This window comes from Choloepus didactylus, chromosome 5 (assembly GCF_015220235.1).
Source record: "Choloepus didactylus isolate mChoDid1 chromosome 5, mChoDid1.pri, whole genome shotgun sequence".
Classification (NCBI taxonomy): domain Eukaryota; kingdom Metazoa; phylum Chordata; class Mammalia; order Pilosa; family Megalonychidae; genus Choloepus; species Choloepus didactylus.
The window spans coordinates 166,780,992-166,799,530 of NC_051311.1; the positions used below are offsets into that span (position 1 = coordinate 166,780,992).

Below are 18,539 nucleotides of genomic sequence, written 5' to 3' on the forward strand. Positions count from 1 at the left end.
TTCTTGGATCTGCAATTTTACGTCTCTCATAAGAGATGAGAAATTTTCATTGATTATTTCCTCTATTATTACTTCTGCCCCTTTTCCTTTCTCTTCTCCTTCTGGGACACCCAATGACACATACATTCATGCATTTCATGTTGTTATTCAATTCCCTGAGATGTTGCTCATATTTTTCCATACTTTTCTCTATCTGTTCTTTTGTCTGTAGGCTTGCAGGTGCCTTGTTCTCCAGTTCCTGAATGTTTTCTTCTGCCTCTTGAGATCTGCTATTGTATGTTTCCATTGTGTCCTTCATCTCTAGCATTGTGCCTTTCATTTCCATAGATTCTGCCAGTTGTTTTCTTGAACTTTTGATTTCTATCTTATATTCGCCCATTGTTTTCATTACAAACTTCATCTCTTTTGTCATATCTTCCCTAAACTTTTTGAATTGATTTAGCACTAGTTGTTTAAATTCATGTATCTCAGTTGAAGTGTAAGCTTGTTCCTTTGACTGGGCCATAACTTCATTTTTCTTAGTGTAGGTAGTAGTTTTCTGTTGTCTAGGCATCTTGCTTCCTTGGTTACCCCAATCAGGTATTCTCAGACTAGAATGGGCTCAGATCTCAGAAGGGGGCAATATTCAGTATCAGGTCTCCCTGAGGGTGTTTCTTAGAAGATTGACACATCCTGTGAGGCCTCACGCCACTGTGCTTTTCCTAAACTGCTCAGCAGGTGATGCCTGTCAGCCTGTAGCTCCTGACTGGTGTAAGGAGGTGTAGCCCCCTTAGTCCTTACTTTCTCTTTTGGCTGTTTTCCCCCAGGCTCTGGGGGCTGGTTCTGAATGGGAAGCTGGTAGTAGGGGTGGGCAGCACCTCCTTCCTCTTGAGGAAGATACAAACCCATGGGAGTTTTCATTTGCATTTAAATAGGCCCTGAGATGCCCAGGTTGAGAGAGGGAAAAAGAGACCAAAAGCCCCTGTTCAGGGCCAGTCCACAGTTCCTCCAGCTTCATCCGCTGGCCAGAGATGGCACCTGATCTTCTGCACTCCCCTCCTGGTATAGAGAAGTCCGCTGGCTCTTTAAAGTCAGTCATCACTAAAAGCCTCTGTCTGTTGTTGGGGATTTGTAGGTTGTATTGAGCAGTCCACGTTTGTTAATGGAAACCTCAGTTGGAGCTGGACTGAGGTATATTCACTTGTTCAGAGAGTCCTGCTCTCTATCACAGTGAGGCTTTGCAGTTCAGCCTGCCATGGGGGAGGGGCTCTCAGCATGGATCTGCAGTCTTTACTTACAGATTTTATGCTGCAATCTCAGGCATTCCTCCCAATCCAGGTTGGTGTATGATGTGTGGACAGTCACGGTTGTCCCCAGCAGTTATTCCAGATTATTGACTAGTTGATCCTGGTTGTTTATTAGTTGTTCCAGGGGGACTAACTAAATTCCACTCCTTTCTATGCCACCATCTTCTTTCTCCCCAATGCCTTTTTGACTTTATACTACCCTCACATTTGCTTGAAAGTACAGAAGTTTGGTAGGTTGAAAATCATTTTCCCCCATTTCTAGTTTGCTAATGCTGCCAGAATGTAAAACACCACAAAAGGATTGGCTTTTATAAAAGGAGGTTTGTTGGTTACACAGTTACAGTCTTAAGGCCATAAGGTGTCCATGGTAATGCATCAGCAATCAGGTACCTTAACTGGAGGATGGCCAAAGGTGTCTGGAAAACCTCTGTTAGTGGAAAGGCATGTGCTGGTGTCGACTCCAAAGTTCTGGTTTCAAAATATCTTTCTCCCAGGACATTCCTCTCTAGGCTGCAGTTCCTCAGAAATGTCACTCTTAGTTGCACTTGGGATATTTGTCCTCTCTCAGGTTCTCTGGAGTAAGAGTCTGCTTTCAACAGCCATTTTCAAACTGTCTCTCATCTGCAGCTCCTGTGCTTTCTTCAAAGTGTCCCTCTTAGCTGTAGCTCCTCTTCAAAATGTCACTCAAAGGGGCAGCTGCACTGAATTCCTTCTGTGGTCAGCTCATTAATATGGCTCCACTGATCAAGGCCCACCCCGAATGGGCGGAGCAACACCTCCATGGAAATTATCCAATCAGAGTCATCACCCACAGCTGGGTGGGTGCATCTCCACAGAAACACTCAAAGAATTACAATCTAATCAACACTGATAATGTCTGCCCACACAAGATTACATCAAAGATAATGGCGTTTGGGGGACACAATACACTCAAAATGGCACATAACTACCATTTCCACTGGGTTTGTGTAAGAGTCACATGAGTTAATGTGCATGAAGAAGTGAGAAGAATACCTGGCAGATATGTACCCTGAGAGCTATACTTATACATCAACGTCAAATTTCACAAGGGAAGCTGTACCCAGAGGTGGCACTTGTGTGTTGATGGAGAGTCCCAACCCAACCACACCTTTCTCATCTTCCAGTAGTGTGGAGGACATCTGTGTCCCCAGCTGGTTCTAAGCACTGGAAAGTCATTACTGTAACATTTTCTGTTGTTTACCTTTCTGGTTTTATTGTTGCTTTACACATTTTTGGAGGATTTCTACTTTGTCTTTCAATCCTTCTATGAATTGTTCATTTTCCTCTCATATTTTCAATTTTCAAGAGCTCTTCCTTGGTTGCTAAATGTTCTCTTGTAGCCTCCTGTTCTTATTTTTGCATGCATCATCTTTTCTGACTTGTTTGTGGATATTGTTTCTAGTTTTTGTTTCTCTGCTTCCTTATCATCTCTGTTCCTTCTGAGTCCCTCTTCCTTTGTTATTTCCCCCTCTTCTCCAATGACTGAGGATCTCCTGGGACTTTCAGTTGCATGACTAGTGTGCCAGTTTGGATGTATTATGTCCCCCAAAATGCCATCTTCTTTGATGCAATCTTGCGGGGCAGATGTATTAGTGTTGATTAGGTTGGAACCTTTGGATTAGGTTGTTCTAGTAGATGTGACCCACCCAACTGTAGGTGATAACCCTGATTAGATAATTTCCATGGAGGTGTGGCCCCACGCATTCAGCGTGGGCCTTGATTAGTTTACTGGAGCCCTATATAAGAGCTCACACAGAAGGAGCTCACTGGTGCAGCTGAGACAGACATAATACATCCAAACCAGCATAGGACCCTTAACTACCAGTCTTTTTTTGAACTGGGAGCTGCTGCAGAAAGGAAACCTCTCCAAGATGCCTCAGAACAGGACTCTGACCCTGGTGGAGTGGCTTTCTTTCCTTGATGTCACTTCCCAATCACTGGTGGGGCAGGGGCCATGCCTGCCAGTGACACAGGTAGGGAGAAAGGTCTGAGGTCTCATCCTTTTCCAGCTGCATTCTCATGCATGATGCCTCAGGCACTGGCCTCCATGTCCCAGGTCAGTAAGGCAGCAACCACTGCCCACCTAGTTCCAGCTCCACAAGATTCCTCCCTTTTTTGTCTTCATGGGTTTTTGTCTTTATGAAAACTCTTTTCTGTCATATAAGAGGGGTCTCAGGAGGAAAAGAAGGTTAATCTGCCATATTTAAACAGATGTTTTCTATTCAAAATTCTAAAGTTTTCCAGGGTTGAGAAGGCACTAGCCTGACTGTGGAGGTTTACTTGGCCAGCAATCTTGGGTGACTGAACTTCCAGAATTTGTTATTCCTGGGTTGGCAAACTGAATTCCAAGTTTGGGACTGGGTCCATCACATGGCAGTTACCTAGAACAGCTCTTCCAAAACTATGGATGACCACACTGAACCTCTTAAAAACATTGCCGGTCTAGAGTTTGTTAACCCTAAAATGTCAATGCAATTAGCTTAGTTTAAAATTTGGAATCAGTGGTTTTTATATAGGTTGGTACTTTATTACTATCTCTTGAACTGAAAGCACATTCCTATGTAGGGTCAAGTAACTATCCTGTAATAAGGGGCTTATAAACGGAACAGCTACACAGGCTAGTTTAATCAAAAACTTTAGCACCTGAAAAATTTACAAAGCATCTAAATGTGTAATATGAAGGGAGATTCTTATAGCCACAACATCTATTTTAACAATCATCAATCATCTTTCTATTATACTACCTTGCATTTTGCATGAGTGCATGTAGTAACCTAAGATGCCATAAAGAACTGATTGAGTTTTTTTTTTTTACTTAGTCATTGCAGTTTCACTTAAAGCCAGTCAGGAAAGGTTTATGTCAGCATTGATTTCACCAGATTTATTTTAATATGTCAGAGGGGTTTACTATGCTAGACAAAATTTAGGGAAAAAACACTACTAGAGGTGGATGCCTCATCAGGACATGCTATTGAGCCCAATGTGCCATAAGACATCTTAGCACATCGCCAGCACTTTTCATACCAAAAAGGCACATCAACTAAACTAAAAGTTACACTGAGTTTAGAAATCCTTTTACTGGATTTATGATGAAATGCTGTTAGTTACTATATACATCAGACTAAACGTCTGAAATTAGATAGATTTAAGGGTAAGTATCAGTCTTTAGTCTTCCTTTGTTGTATGATTTTACAGGTTTTAATCAAATTTTCTTTTTACTAATAGGGGTGAGGTTAACAAGTCAGGTTCTTGGTTTTCTAGTACTGATGAAAAACTGCAAGTATTGGCTATTTATATTCTTAGCCATATCTTGGTGAGAAAAAAAAAGGCTGAGGTGTTTATGAGTTGGAAAAAAAAAGCTGCTTCGGGATCTCTCTTTTAAACAGTTCAGAGGAACAGAAGGGAAACTTCTACCTAGTCTATACACAGTGTGAACGCCAGAGTTTCTGATAATTCCCTGAGTATGGGAAAAAGGGAGAGGAGTAGTTAAGGACCTTGGCTACTCTGGTTAACTGAGCTGCTCCAAATGAAGGACTAGGAATCAGTTGACCTTGGGCCAGCAGGTGTTTAACCACATTGTTACCTGCCTTTCTCTCCCAGTAAATCAACCCCTATATTTGGTTCCTTCTTTGAAAGAGGTGTTTTGGTTAAATAAATCTATATTATAAATATAAAATGGATGTTACTGCTCTAAATTCATAGCAGATATCTTAATTTTTGCTTTGAGTGAAACCAATCCATATCAGAATTTCCCTTTGTTTACCATAAATAATTGGCTTTAAAATGTTGGGGTTTCTTTTTTTTTTTTGAGTGTACAATGTCTTGGTTAATTTGATTGTTAAATTGGTATAGACGCGATCATTTACATTTGTAATATTGCATTCCCTTTGCATTTCATGTGTAATTTACCACTTGATGCATTTTATGTTAAGAATTGTTTATACATGTTTGGGTAAATAAAAGCTGTATTTTATTTGATTTGTCCTTTAAAAAAATAAAGTTCCCTGAATATTTCAAAAACCAAGAACAAAAAATCAAAACAGTGCAGGGACCATGGAGACTCTGCCTGCATACCCTTCTAAACGGATTGGTTTCACACGTCCCATCAATTGAGTTGAAATTCTAGCTACTGTGTTTCATCACATCTAGGATGCCATCAGTCTCAAGATGCATTATTGCTTCCTGAGTCACTAGGAAAGAGAAAATGCTGCCAATTTAACAAGAACACACCACTCATTTTGAAACACATACTGACTTTTTAAAGATGTTAAAATGCAAAAAATATGCATCTTAAAAATGATGAAATAGAGGGGCAGGCCAAGATGGCGGAGTGGTGAGGAGCAGAATTTCGTCTCTCCCCTAGAGCAGCTGGCAATTACCCAAGAACTATATGAAACAGTGTTTTCGGGGTCTCCAGTAACCAGTCACACATTGGACACAAGTTTGGATTTGGAGGAAAAGCTGAGATCGCAGCGAACATTGTAAGTTCCCCGGACCAGGGGTCTGGCACCCCTCCCCACCCAGACCTCACAGACTGTCTTGCTGCCGGCTCCCTGAAAGGGGGGAAAAAAACACAAAAAACAGCAGTCTGCTGAGGGCAAGAAGGGAGGCTAAACCCAGCCTCAACTGCAGAATTAATTAACAAATTAATTAACTAATTTTGGGAGCTGAGGTGCTAAAGAAGGGCTGGGCTCCGAGAAGTGGGGGCACGTAAAAGTGGGCACCCATTCCCAGACTCCAAAAAAGCCATTTTTTTCCCCTACATTTTGTCCCTTCTGGCTTCTCACTGTTCCCTTATCTTTTTGCATTTCAATAGCCCCCGGCAGGGGTGGAACTGAAGCTGTTGGAGAGTAATTATCAGACAATAGCCCAAAGCATATCTTTAAATGCTCTATTCTGACACTGACAAAACTTCCAGGCTGGGGAAAGACTTTTAAAAGGGACTCTTTTTTTTTTTCTTTTTTCTTTTTCTTGTTTTTCTTTTCTATTTTTTTTTTTTTTTAATCTAAAAGTTATATATGTGGTTATTTCCTATCGGAAAGCCCAGGTTGAGGGACTAGGCTGGGCTTGGGGGAGACAGAGTACCCACAGTGTCTTTGAATTCCGTATTCACTACTGAAGGCCTCCACCCCCATCTTTAATTGGCGACTCAGGCTGACCAAGGAATCTACCTGGAGAGGCCCCAAAGAGGAGAGAGGAGAAGTGAATAGTGCCCCTGAGAGACAACTGGAGTTCTGAGGATTGGGAAAGTGGAGGGAGGTCCAGCTCAACTGGCAGTCCTCCTTCTCAGAACTCAGACCCCAGTGACTGGAATTCCGATTCCGGATTCAGTCAGCCACGCCCCTGACAGGATCAGAGTCACCAGGAGAACTAAAGGCTCCACACCTCCTTACACTGGTGGGGGAGCTGCGGGCTGGCAAGCGCCACCTGCTGGACAGGAGAGGAAAAGCACCAATTCTAAAGGCCTCATAGGAGGGTCTCATTCTCAGGAAAACTCCATACCCTCCCAATGAGACCTGGGCCTCACTAGACTGGGAAAATCTGACTAGGGTCAACCATATCTGAGGAGACCCACTCACAAAAAGATTACATAGAGGCAGAGCAAGAAACAGAAAAAACAAGAGGGGAAAAATTCTGATCAACTAAATAGAACCTACGTTAGAGGTCTAGAATAAGTTGAACTGAATAACAGAGGCCAGAGAACAAAGCCAACCAACAAGAAAACCACTAGGTAAAAGATAGAAAACAAGCTCCAAAATAAACTAATCAAGAGAATCAGATGCCTAGACAACTTAAGATAACAAGCCATACCAGGAAACATGAAAACATGGACCAGCCAAAGGAACAAACTAATAGCTCAGCTGAGACACAGGAGTGGAGGCAACTAATGCTAAATAAATTTGATGAAATTAAGGAAGATATAGCAAAAGAGCTGAAGGATATAAAGAAGACACTGGCTGACCATAAAGAAGAATTCATATACTTAAAAAAACAAATGGCAGAACTCATGGGAATGAAGGCCACAATGGAGGAGATGAAAAACACAATGGAGGGACACAACAGTTGATTTGAACAGGCAGAAGAAAGGATCAGCGAACTGGAAGACAGGTCATTTGAATTCATACACACAAAAGAACAGATGGTGAAAAAAATGGGAAAATACGAGCAGGGTTTTAGGGAGCTGAATGACAACATGAAACACACAAATATACATGTTATGGGTATCCCAGAAGGAGAAGAAAGGGGAAAAGGGGCAGAAAGAGTAATAGAAGACATATTCACTGAAAATTTCCCAACTCTAATAAAAGACAGAAAATTAGAGATTCAAGAAGTACAACGTACCCCAAATAGAATAGATCCCAATAGACCTACTCCAAGACACTTACTGGTCAGATTGTCCAATGTCAAAGACAAAGAGAGGATTCTGAAAGCAGCAAGAGAAAAGCGATCCATCACATACAAGGGAAGGTTGATAAGACTATGTACAGATTTCTCAGCAGAAACCATGGAGGCAAGAAGACAGTGGCATGATATATGTAAGATACTGAAAGAGAAAAACTGCCAACCAAGAATTCTATATCCAGCAAAATTTCCTTCAAAAATGAGGGAGAGATTAAAACATTTTCAGACAAACAGACACTGAGAGACTTTGTGAATAAGAGACCAGCACTACAAGAAATACTAAAGGGAGTGCTTCAGCCTGATAGGAAAAGACAGGAGAGAGAGAGTTGGAGAAGAGTGCAGAAATGAAAATTATCAGGAAAGGTAAAAGGAGAGGAAAAAATAAGATATGACATTTAAATTCCAAAAAACAAAATGGTAGTAGAAAGTACTGCCCTTACAGTAATAACACTAAATGTAAATGGATTAAACTCCCCAATAAAAAGACACAGATTGGCAGAATGGATTAAAAAACAGGACCCATCTATATGCTGTCTACAAGAAACTCACTTTAGACACAAGGACAAACATAGAGTGAAAGTGAAAGGTTGGAAAAAGATATTTCATGCAAACAACAACCAGAAAAAAGCAGGAGTAGCTATATTAATATCAGACAAGTTAGACTTCAAAAGCAAAATAATTAAAAGAGACAAAGAGGGACACTATATATTAATAAAAGGGTCAATTCATCAAGAAAAAATAACAATCATAAATATTTATGCACCAAGCCAGAATGCCCCAAAAATTCATGAGGCAAACATTGTGATCACTGAAAGGAGAAATAGATACCTCTACAATAATAGTTGGAGAATTCAATATACCACTCTTATCAATGGATAGAACATCTAGACAGAGGATCACTAAAGAAACAGAGATGTTGAATTGTATGATAAATGAACTAGACTTGACAGACATTTATAGAACACTACATCCAACAACAGCAGGATACACTTTTTTCTCAAGTGCTCATGGAACATTCTCTAGGATAGACCACATATTGGGTCACAAAGCAAGTCTCAACAAATTTAAAAATATTGATATTATACAAAACACTTTCTCAGACCACAATGGAATGAAGTTGGAAATAAATAAAAGGCAGAAGGTCATAAAATTCACAAACATATGGAGGCTAAACAACAACCTCTTAGAAAACCAGTGGGTAAAGGAAGAAATTACAAGAGAAATTAGTAAATACCTCGAGGCAAATGACAATGAAAACACAACTTATCAAAACTTATGGGATGCAGCAAAGGCAGTGCTGAGAGGGAAATTTATTGCCCTAAATGCCTATATTAAAAGAGAAGAGAGAACAAAAATTGAAGAGTTAACTGTTCACCTGGAGGAATTAGAGAAAGAACAGCAAACTAATCCCAAAGCAAGCAGAAGGGAAGAAATAACAAAGATTAGAGCAGAAATAAATGCAATTGAGAACAGGAAAACAATAGAGAGAATCAACAAAACCAGAAGTTGGTTCCTTGAGAAAATCAATAAAATCGATGGACCACTGGCTGGGCTAACAAAAAAAAAAAAAGAGAGCAGATGCAAATAAACGCAATCAGAAATGGGAAAGGAAATATAACTACTGACCCTGCAGAAATTAAGGAGATAATGAGAAGATACTATGAGCAACTATATGCTAATAAACTAGACAACTTAGATGAAATGGACAACTTCCTAGAAAAGCATAAACAACCAGCATTAACTCAAGAAGAAATAGATGACCTCAACAAACCAATCATAAGTAAAGAGATTGAGTCGGTCATCAAAAAGCTCCCAAAAAGGAAAAGCCCAGGACCAGATGGTTTCACATGTGAATTCTACCAAGCATTCAAGAATGAATTAGTACCAATCCTGCTCAAACTCTTCAAAAAAATTGAAGAAGATGGAAAGCCACCTAACTCTTTCTATGAAGCCAACATCACCCTAATACCAAAACCAGACAAAGATACTACAAAAAAGAAAATTATAGACCAATTCTTTAATGAATATAGATGCAAAAATCCTCAACAAAATACTCGCAAATCGAATCCAGCAGCACATTAAAAGAAGTATACACCACGACCAGGTGGGATTTATTCCAGGTATGCAAGGCTGGTTCAACACAAGAAAATCAATTAATATAATACACCACATCAATAAATCAAAGCAGAAGAACCACATGATCATCTCAATTGATGCAGAAAAGGCATTTGACAAAATTCAACATCCTTTCCTGATGAAAACACTTCAAAGGATAGGAATAGAAGGAAACTTTTTCAATATGATAAAGGCAATATATGAAAAACCCACAGCTAACATCACACTCAATGGGGAGAGACTGAAAGCTTTTCCTCTAAGATCAGGAACAAGACAGGGATGCCCACTATCACCATTGTTATTCAACATTGTGCTGGAAGTTCTAGCTAGAGCAATTAGGCAAGAAAAAGAAATAAATGGCATCCAAATTGGAGAGGAAGAAGTAAAACTTTCACTATTTGTAGATGACATGATTCTATATGTAGGAAATCCAGAAAAATCTACAGCAAAGCTACTAGAACTAGTCATTGAATACAGCAAAGTAGCAGGCTACAAGATCAACACGCAAAAATCTGTAGTGTTCCTATACACAAATAATGTGCAACAAGAGGAGGAAATCAAGAAAAAAAATCCCATTTACAATAGCAACCAAAAGAATCAAGTATTTAGCAATAAACTTAACCAAGGACACAAAAGATCTTTACATAGAAAACTATAAGAAACCTCTAAAAGAAATTGAAGAAGACCTGAAAAAATGGAAGAACATACCATGTTCATGGATTGGAAGACTAAATATAGTTAAGATGGCAATTTTACCTAAACTGATTTACAGATTCAATGCAATACCAATTCAAATCCCAAAAACTTACTTTACAGAAATAGAAAAACCAATAACTAAATTTATTTGGAAGGGTAAGATGCCCCGAATAGCCAAAAATATCTTGAGAAAGAGGAATGAAGTGGGAGGTCTCACACTACCTGACTTTGAAGCATATTACAAAGCTACAGTGCTCAAAAGAGCATGGTACTGGCATAAGGACAGATATACTGATCAATGGAATTGAATTGAGTGTTCAGAAGTAGACCCTCGCATCTATGGACAACTAATCTTTGTATAAGGCAGTGAAGCCAAAGCAACTGGGAAAGAGCAGCCTGTTCAATAAATGGTGTTTGGAGAACTGGATATCCATTTCCAAAAGAATGAAAGAGGATGTCCATCTCACACCTTATACCAAAATTAACTCAAAGTGGATCAAAGACCTAAACATTAGCACCAAGACCATAAAACTCTTAGAAGAAAATGTAGGGCAACATCTTAAAGATCTTGTGATAGGAGGTGGTTTCTTAGACCTCACACCCAAGGCACGAGCAACCAAAGAACAAATAGACAAATGGGATCTCCTCAAAATTAAACACTTTTGTACATCAAAGGACTTTGTCAGAAAAGTAAAAAGGCAACGTACACAATGGGAGATGATATTTGGAAACCACATATCAGATAAGGGTTTAATATCCTGAATATATAAAGGAATCCTGCATCTCAATAACAGAAAGACAAACAATCCAATTAAAAAATGGGCAAAAGACATGAACAGACATTTTTCTGAAGAGGAAATACAAATGGCTCAAAAGCATATGAAAAAATGCTCAACTTCACTGGCTATTAAGGAAATGCAAATCAAAACCGCAATGAGATATCATCTCACACCAACCAGAATGGCCATTATCCAAAAAACAGAAAATGACAAGTGCTGCAGAGGATGTTGAGAAAGAGACACACTTATTCATTGTTGGTGGGAATGTAGAATGGTGCAACCACTCTGGAAGACAGTATGGAGGTTCCTCAGGAAGCTAAATATAGATTTGCCATATGACCCAGCTATTCCATTGCTGGGTATATACTCAGAGGAACTGAAACTTAAGACACAAATAGACATTTGTAAACCAATGTTTATTGCAGCATTATTCACAATTGCCAAGAGATGGAAACAGCCCAAATGTCCATCAAAGGACGAGTGGATAAACAAACTGTGATATATACACATGATGGAATATTATGCAGCTGTAAGACAGAACAAAGACATGGATCATGTAATAATGTGGATGAACCTTGAGGACATTATGTTGAGTGAAGTTAGCCAGAAACAAAAGGACAGATTCTGTGTGGTCTCACTAATATGAACAGACATTAATGAACAAACTTTGGGAGTTAAAAGCTGACAACACAGGCGACCAGGAGATAGAAAGAGGGCAGAGATCAGCCATTTGATGCTGAAGGACTACAGAACGTTTAGGATTGATTGCATAGATCCAGAAATAGATAGCATAATACTGTGTGATGGTAGCACGGTATTGTAAGTACACTGAACAAAGATGTCTGTGAGTAAAGCTGAAAGAGGTGGGATAGGAGAATGTATGACACCAGAGGTAAAGATAGATGATAAAGACTGGGACTGTATAAGGTGGCAAAAACTGGAGTGGCCAATGACTGTTACTAAATATACAAATATAAAAATGGTTTTGCATGTGGGAAAGCAAATGAATGTCAACCATGTAGAAATTTGAAAAGGGGATGGCATTCAGGAAAAAAACATAATCAAAGCAAACTGGACTCTATGGTCAACAGTAACATTGTAATATACCTCCATTAAATGTAACAAAGGCAATATGCCAATGCTAAATGTATATGAGAGGGGGATATAGGGGAGGAACATGGGATTCTTGGTAGTGGTGTTATTTGCTGTCCTTACTAGTATATTGTATTGTATGACATGTTATTTTTCTTTTTATCATTTTTTTCTTATTGCTAAAAAAAAAAAAACAATTTTTCTTGTAGTAATCAGTATGTTCAAGTGCTGATTGTGGTGATAAATGTACAACTTTATGATGATACCATGAACAACTGATTGTACACTGTGGATAAATGTATGGTATGAGAATATAACTCTATAAAATTGTAGGAAAATATATATATAGGAGTAAAAGTGTTGGAGAAAACATGGTGAGAGGGTGATGCCTCACCAATATGGACTAACTACAATGTGTAAACTCAGAATTGAATCTTAGAATGTAGCCTAACGTGGACATAATAATTGTAATAGTCCCTAGATTGTAAGCTCTTACAGCAGTTAACTCTATCCCTGAATTGCAATGCCTATCTCTAAACTTTGAGATGCTGATCCCCTAGCGTATAACCTGATTGGTCTCTGGAACAATGCATATCTCTGAGACACCTGAAACTGAGAGCTAGAGCTCAGCAGATATGAATGTCAGTATTAGTGCATACAGCCACTGTCAAAAAAAAAAAAAAAAAAAAAAGCTGAAAAAGAGCCCAGACTTCAATTAGTGATATGAATGAAGCAGGTCTGGTTAAGACCACGGCAAGCCAGGCCAAAAGGCAAAGGTTGAAAGTGATTGTGTTTTAAAACTTCAACTTCTATATGAGACTGAGGGAATAGATACCTATTTGGTACAGGATCTAAATTTTCTAAACGGTACAACTCTACAGTCGATTTGTTCAAACACCAACTGCATGGAACTTTGAATAGGAAGTGAGATACGGTAGGTTAGTATAGGCTGAAGTGAAATAGTAACACATCCCAGAGTAATTTGGGCAGATAATAAAAAATATATTTACAGCCTCCCCCTCCGCAGCCCCGAGGATCTGGGGGAAGGTGTGGATGTGTTGGACATCCTCACCTGGACTGGTGTTGATGTTGTCACAAACATTGGGACTGGCAGTTTGATGTGCTGAGCCCTCGAGCATGGGACTTGCCCTTATGAAGCTCATTACCGCAAAGGAGAGTCTAAACTTGCATGTAATTGTGCCTAAGAGTCTCCCCCTGAGTACCTCTTTGTTGCTCAGATGTGGCCCTCTCTCTCTCTAACTGAGCCATCTCGACAGGTGAACTCGCTGCCCTCCCCTCTACGTGGGACCTGACTCCCAGGGGTGTACATCCCCCTGGCAAGGCAGAATATGACTCCCGGGGATGAATGTGGACCCGGCATCGTGGGACTGAGAGTATCTTCTTGACCAAAAGGGGGATGCAAAATGAGACAAAATAGTTTCAGTGGCTGAGAGATTTCAAATGGAGTCGAGAGGTCACTCTGGTGGACATTGTTATGCACTATATACATAACACGTCTTAGGTTTTAATGTATTGGAATAGCTAGAAGTAAATACCTGAAACTACCAAACTCCAACCCAGCAGTCTGGACTCCTGAAGACAATTATATAATAATGTAGATTACAAGGGGTGACAGTGTGATTGTGAAGACCTTGTGGATCATACCCCCTTTATCTAGTGTATGGATGAGTAGAAAAATGGGGATAAAAACTAAAGGACAAATGGGGTGGGATGGGGGGATGATTTGGGTGTTCTTTTTTCACTTTTATTTTTTATTCTTGTTCTGGTTCTTTCTGATGTAAGGAAAATGTTCAGAGATAGATTGTGGTGATGAACGCATAACTAACTATGTTATCATATTGTGGACAGTGGATTGTATACCATGGATGATTGTCTGGTGTGTGAATGTATTTCAATAAAATTGAATTTAATAAAAAAAATATATATACAAAAAAGAAAAAAGTCTATTTCAACCCCCCCCCAAAAAAAAAAAAGAAAAAACAAACGATGAAATACGGTGGTTCTTTCATCATTTTTGTCTCCTTGATAGCTTACGGAGCTGGCCTTCTGCGGCGGAGCCGAGTCCTTCAGCGCCGGAAGGGGATGCCGGTTCATTTCCCCAACTCACTGGTGAGAGTGGTGGACAATACCGGAAACAAGTGCCTTTCTCCTCCCACGTTGCCGGAAGAAAGGCTTTTTATCGCGATAGTTCCGAACGCCCGGAAGCTTTCTCCTGTGGCCAGGTCCCCGAGACTGCAAAAGGAACGTGTGTCTGGCGGTCGCGATTAACAAAATACCGGACAGCGACTGCAGCTCTGGTAAGTGAGTCGCCGTTACCGCGGACCCCCTCTCGGGTGGCGGGAGCGGTTCGTCTGCCTGGCCGGGGGCGCGGAGGGCCCGCAGAGGTGCGGCGGCCGCTACCCGAGCCCGTCTGAGCCCACGCGCCCCTTCGCCGCTGGAGAATGGTGGTGGGGGCGGGCGCTGGGCAGCAGTGCGCTGGCAACACTCTCCGCGGATACCAGGTAAAAGTTTTAAATTACATTATTTTATTTTCAGTTAGTGAAAATCAAGTTGTAGAGATGTTGCGGTTCTAATGATAGTGCATTAAGATTTCAAAAAGATACGTGTTAGGAAAACTGAGCAATCTCTTACATGTTCTAGATGATTGAAGGTACTAGTATTGGTCTGTTGGATTTCTAGTTCATTTGTTCCTTATGGTTATCAGTTTGCTTATGTTTTGCTCATTTGATAAAAATTTCCCAAATGGCAATTAACCTTTTATTTTGAAAGCATGGGGAGGGTTATTAGGGCATAACAAATCTTGCTTGAAACCTATGTACATCAGACAAAATTTTATGTACTTTGAATTTACTGACTCATTATTTCTCACAAAATATTACATAGGAGATAATCATAATTATTATTTACATTGATAGATGAGAAATCTTAGGCAAAGAGGGTAAGCAACATGACCAATTCTGGCAGTTTAATAAAAGTTGCTACTCAGTCATCCTCAGGGAGTCTCACAGGTTCAGCGGTTATCAGCTTAAGTAATAGGTAGGTCCTCTTACTGTTCCCACTTCACAGAGTGGAAAATAAGAGCATAGAAAGGCCAAGTCACCCCAAAACTCTAACCTGTGCATTCAGTCCTCAACTTTGCCGCAGATCATACAGACTCAACTTTTGCAATGAAAAGGTTTTGAGAGACCTAGTACAGAAGCACCCTATTCTCCTTTACATTTCAGATTTGCATTTCATTTACCTCAGCCAGTTCCCATTTTGAAAGATCCTGACATCCGGGTTCTAGGAGTTACAGTCCTCATCATTTCTCTGAGATTAGGTTTGATGTTGCTTGGGATGGGGGATTTCCCTTCTTATTGATGACAAAAATAACTGTGTAATTAAGGGTAGAAATATCTGGATCATTTTCCAGATACTAGTAATCTGATAACCTTTTCTAATTTGTATGGGCCATAGGTTTCACTTATATTTAAGATGAAAATATAATTTATACTACCATTCACTTCATCCTTTCTCTCTCTTTTTTAACAGTTTTATTCATACACCACACAATCCATTCTAAGTGTATATTCATTGGCTCTTGGTATGATCACTTAGTTAATGCATTCAGCACCACAGTCAATATTGAACATTCTCATTTCTTCTGAAAAAAATAATCTCGTACCTTTTCTATCCCCCTGTTTAGCTTTGGTCTAGTGCTTTGTTAATAAAAGTTAATGAAAGAACATTACAATGTTATTGTTAACTAGAGACATTAGTTTGCATTAACTGTATTTTTCCCATAAACCATCCTATTATTAGCACCTTCTAATAATGATGTGTGCATGTTCTGGTTGGTGTAAGAACTTACTTTTATTTTTACAATTAGCCACTGTCATTGTCCACACTAGGTTTTGCTAAGTTGTACAGTCTCAGGTTTTCTCCTCTAGCTTTCCTTCTGGTGACCCACAGAACCCTAGTCTTCCTTTTTCAACCATACTCAGTCTCAGCTTTCTTAATTACAGTTCCATTATTGTGCTAACATCACAGACTATTGTACTAACCATTTCCGAACATTTACATTCAACCTTATTGAACATTCTGTACTCTTAAGTATCAATCGTCCCTTCTCAAACCTCTATTTCCTAATAATCTGTATTCTTGAATTGAACTCTGAGAGTTTGCTCATTATAGTTAGTTCATAGTAGTGACACCCTGCAATATTTGTCCTTTTGTTTCTGGCTTATTTTGCTCAACATGATGTTCATCCATGTTGTTGCATGCATCATGACTTTATTCCTTCTTACAGCTGCATAGTATTCCATCATACGTATATACCACAGTTTGTTTATCCACTCATCTGTTGATGGACATTTGGACTGTTTCTATCTGTTGTCAGTTGTGAACACTGCATATAAACATTGGTGTGCAAATGTGTATTCATGCTTCTGCTTTCAGTTCTTCTGAATGCATATCTGGTAACGGGATTGCTGGATAAAATGGCAGTTCTATACATAGCCTCCTGAGGACCTGCCAAACTGCCTTGCAGAGTGGCTGCACAATTTTACATTCTCACCAACAGTGAATAAGTGTATCAGTTTTCCACATCCTTCCCAGCACTTGTAGTTTTCTGCCTTTTTTTTTTTTTTGTGGGTAAAGGCCATTCTGGTAGGCGTGAAATGGTATCTCATTGTGGTTTTGGTTTGCATTTCCCTGATAGCTAGTGAAGTTTATTATCTTTTCACGTGCTTTTTAGCCCTTTGTATTTCCTCTTTGGAAATGTGTCTGTCCATGTCTTCTGCCCATTTTTAAATTGGATTTCTCTCTTTTTATTGTTGAGTTGTAGTTTCTCTTTGTATATTCTGGTATTAACCCCCTATCGGATATGTGGTTTCCAAATATTTTCTCCTGTTGAGTATGCTGCCTTTTTACTTTCTTGACAGAGTCCTTTGATGAACAAAAGTATTCAGTTTTGAGGAGATCCCATTTATCTGTTTCTACTTTTCATTGCTCGTGCTGTTGGTTTAATGCCAGGAAACCATCTCCTACCAAGATCTTTAAGATACTTCCCTGTATTGTCTTCTAAGAGTTTTATGGTGTTAGCTCTAATGTTTATGTCTTTGATCCATTTTCAGTTAATTTTTGTGTAAGGTATAAGATTGGGATCCTCTTTCATTCTTTTGGATATGGATAATTTGGTAGTAACATTTGGAAGTAGGAAAATACCATGCACCAAACCTACCAAAAGACAAATAGAGAGCTTATAAGCTGTTAATCAGACATTAAAACATAAATGTCATGAACTTTCAATTTGTCATTTTCCTTTTGCAAAGAATCCTTTAATGAAAGAATTTTAGAATGTTGCAATTTCTTAATATAATCTGGCATCCTGTTTTACTGTTTGGTTTAGGAGTTCATTTCTGAGATGATTAATTTTGTCTATTTGTGATATTTCCCTTAATGGACATTGAAATTCTAAGTTGTCTTTGGTGAGATGTTGCCATTTTGTTAGATAGTCACAGCTTCTAAACCTCTCATTTTTGAACATGTAAATGCCACAGTGCCAGAGGGTGGAGAGTCAAAATTTTAAGAGTTCAAGGATTCCATCTTTGTCTTCTCATTTCTTACCTGGTGCACAGGCAAAGTAACTAGCAGTAACAAAAATGAAACTGTGGACTGCACTAAAAGGTTAGGGATTCAAGCTCCAAATTTGATCTTTCTCATCAGTAAGGTTGACCTGTTAACCTTTGGGCTGAAAGCTGGTGAGATCAGAGAGCTCAAATACAAAAAGAGTGGACCTTAGACATGAGAGGGACTTACCCATAAACCTTGGAGAGAGTGGGTAGGACAGGGTTCAGTTGTTACCAACTTCTGTCTAGCCTCCAGAGTCCTCAGCAGTTGCCTTCAGATCCTCTTGTCATCACTAAAACTGTCAAAAAATAAAAAGCCAAAAAAAAAAAAAGAAATCCACAGGAAGTTAAGTTTTTGGATCTTACATTTTTTTTGGTAAATTCAGTTTTTTTGAGATATATTCACATACTATACATTCATCCACAGTGTAAAATCAGTTGTTCACAGTACCATTATTATATTTGTGCAGTCATCACCACAATCAATTTTTGAACATTTTCATTACCAAACACAGAAA

The 18,539-nt window shown here is 39.3% G+C and overlaps 1 protein-coding gene across 2 annotated transcripts in view; it reads left to right on the forward strand.

The window, feature by feature from the left end:
• Positions 1 to 14,616: 14,616 nt before the first annotated feature.
• LOC119534680 (zinc finger protein 596-like) overlaps positions 14,617 to 18,539 on the forward strand; it is a 53,734-nt gene continuing 49,811 nt past the window's right edge. For both annotated transcript variants that reach the window (XM_037837302.1, XM_037837303.1), the window contains exon 1: positions 14,617 to 14,709. The gene's annotated coding sequence lies outside the window, so the exon portion shown is untranslated. The remainder of the gene's footprint in view (positions 14,710 to 18,539) is intronic.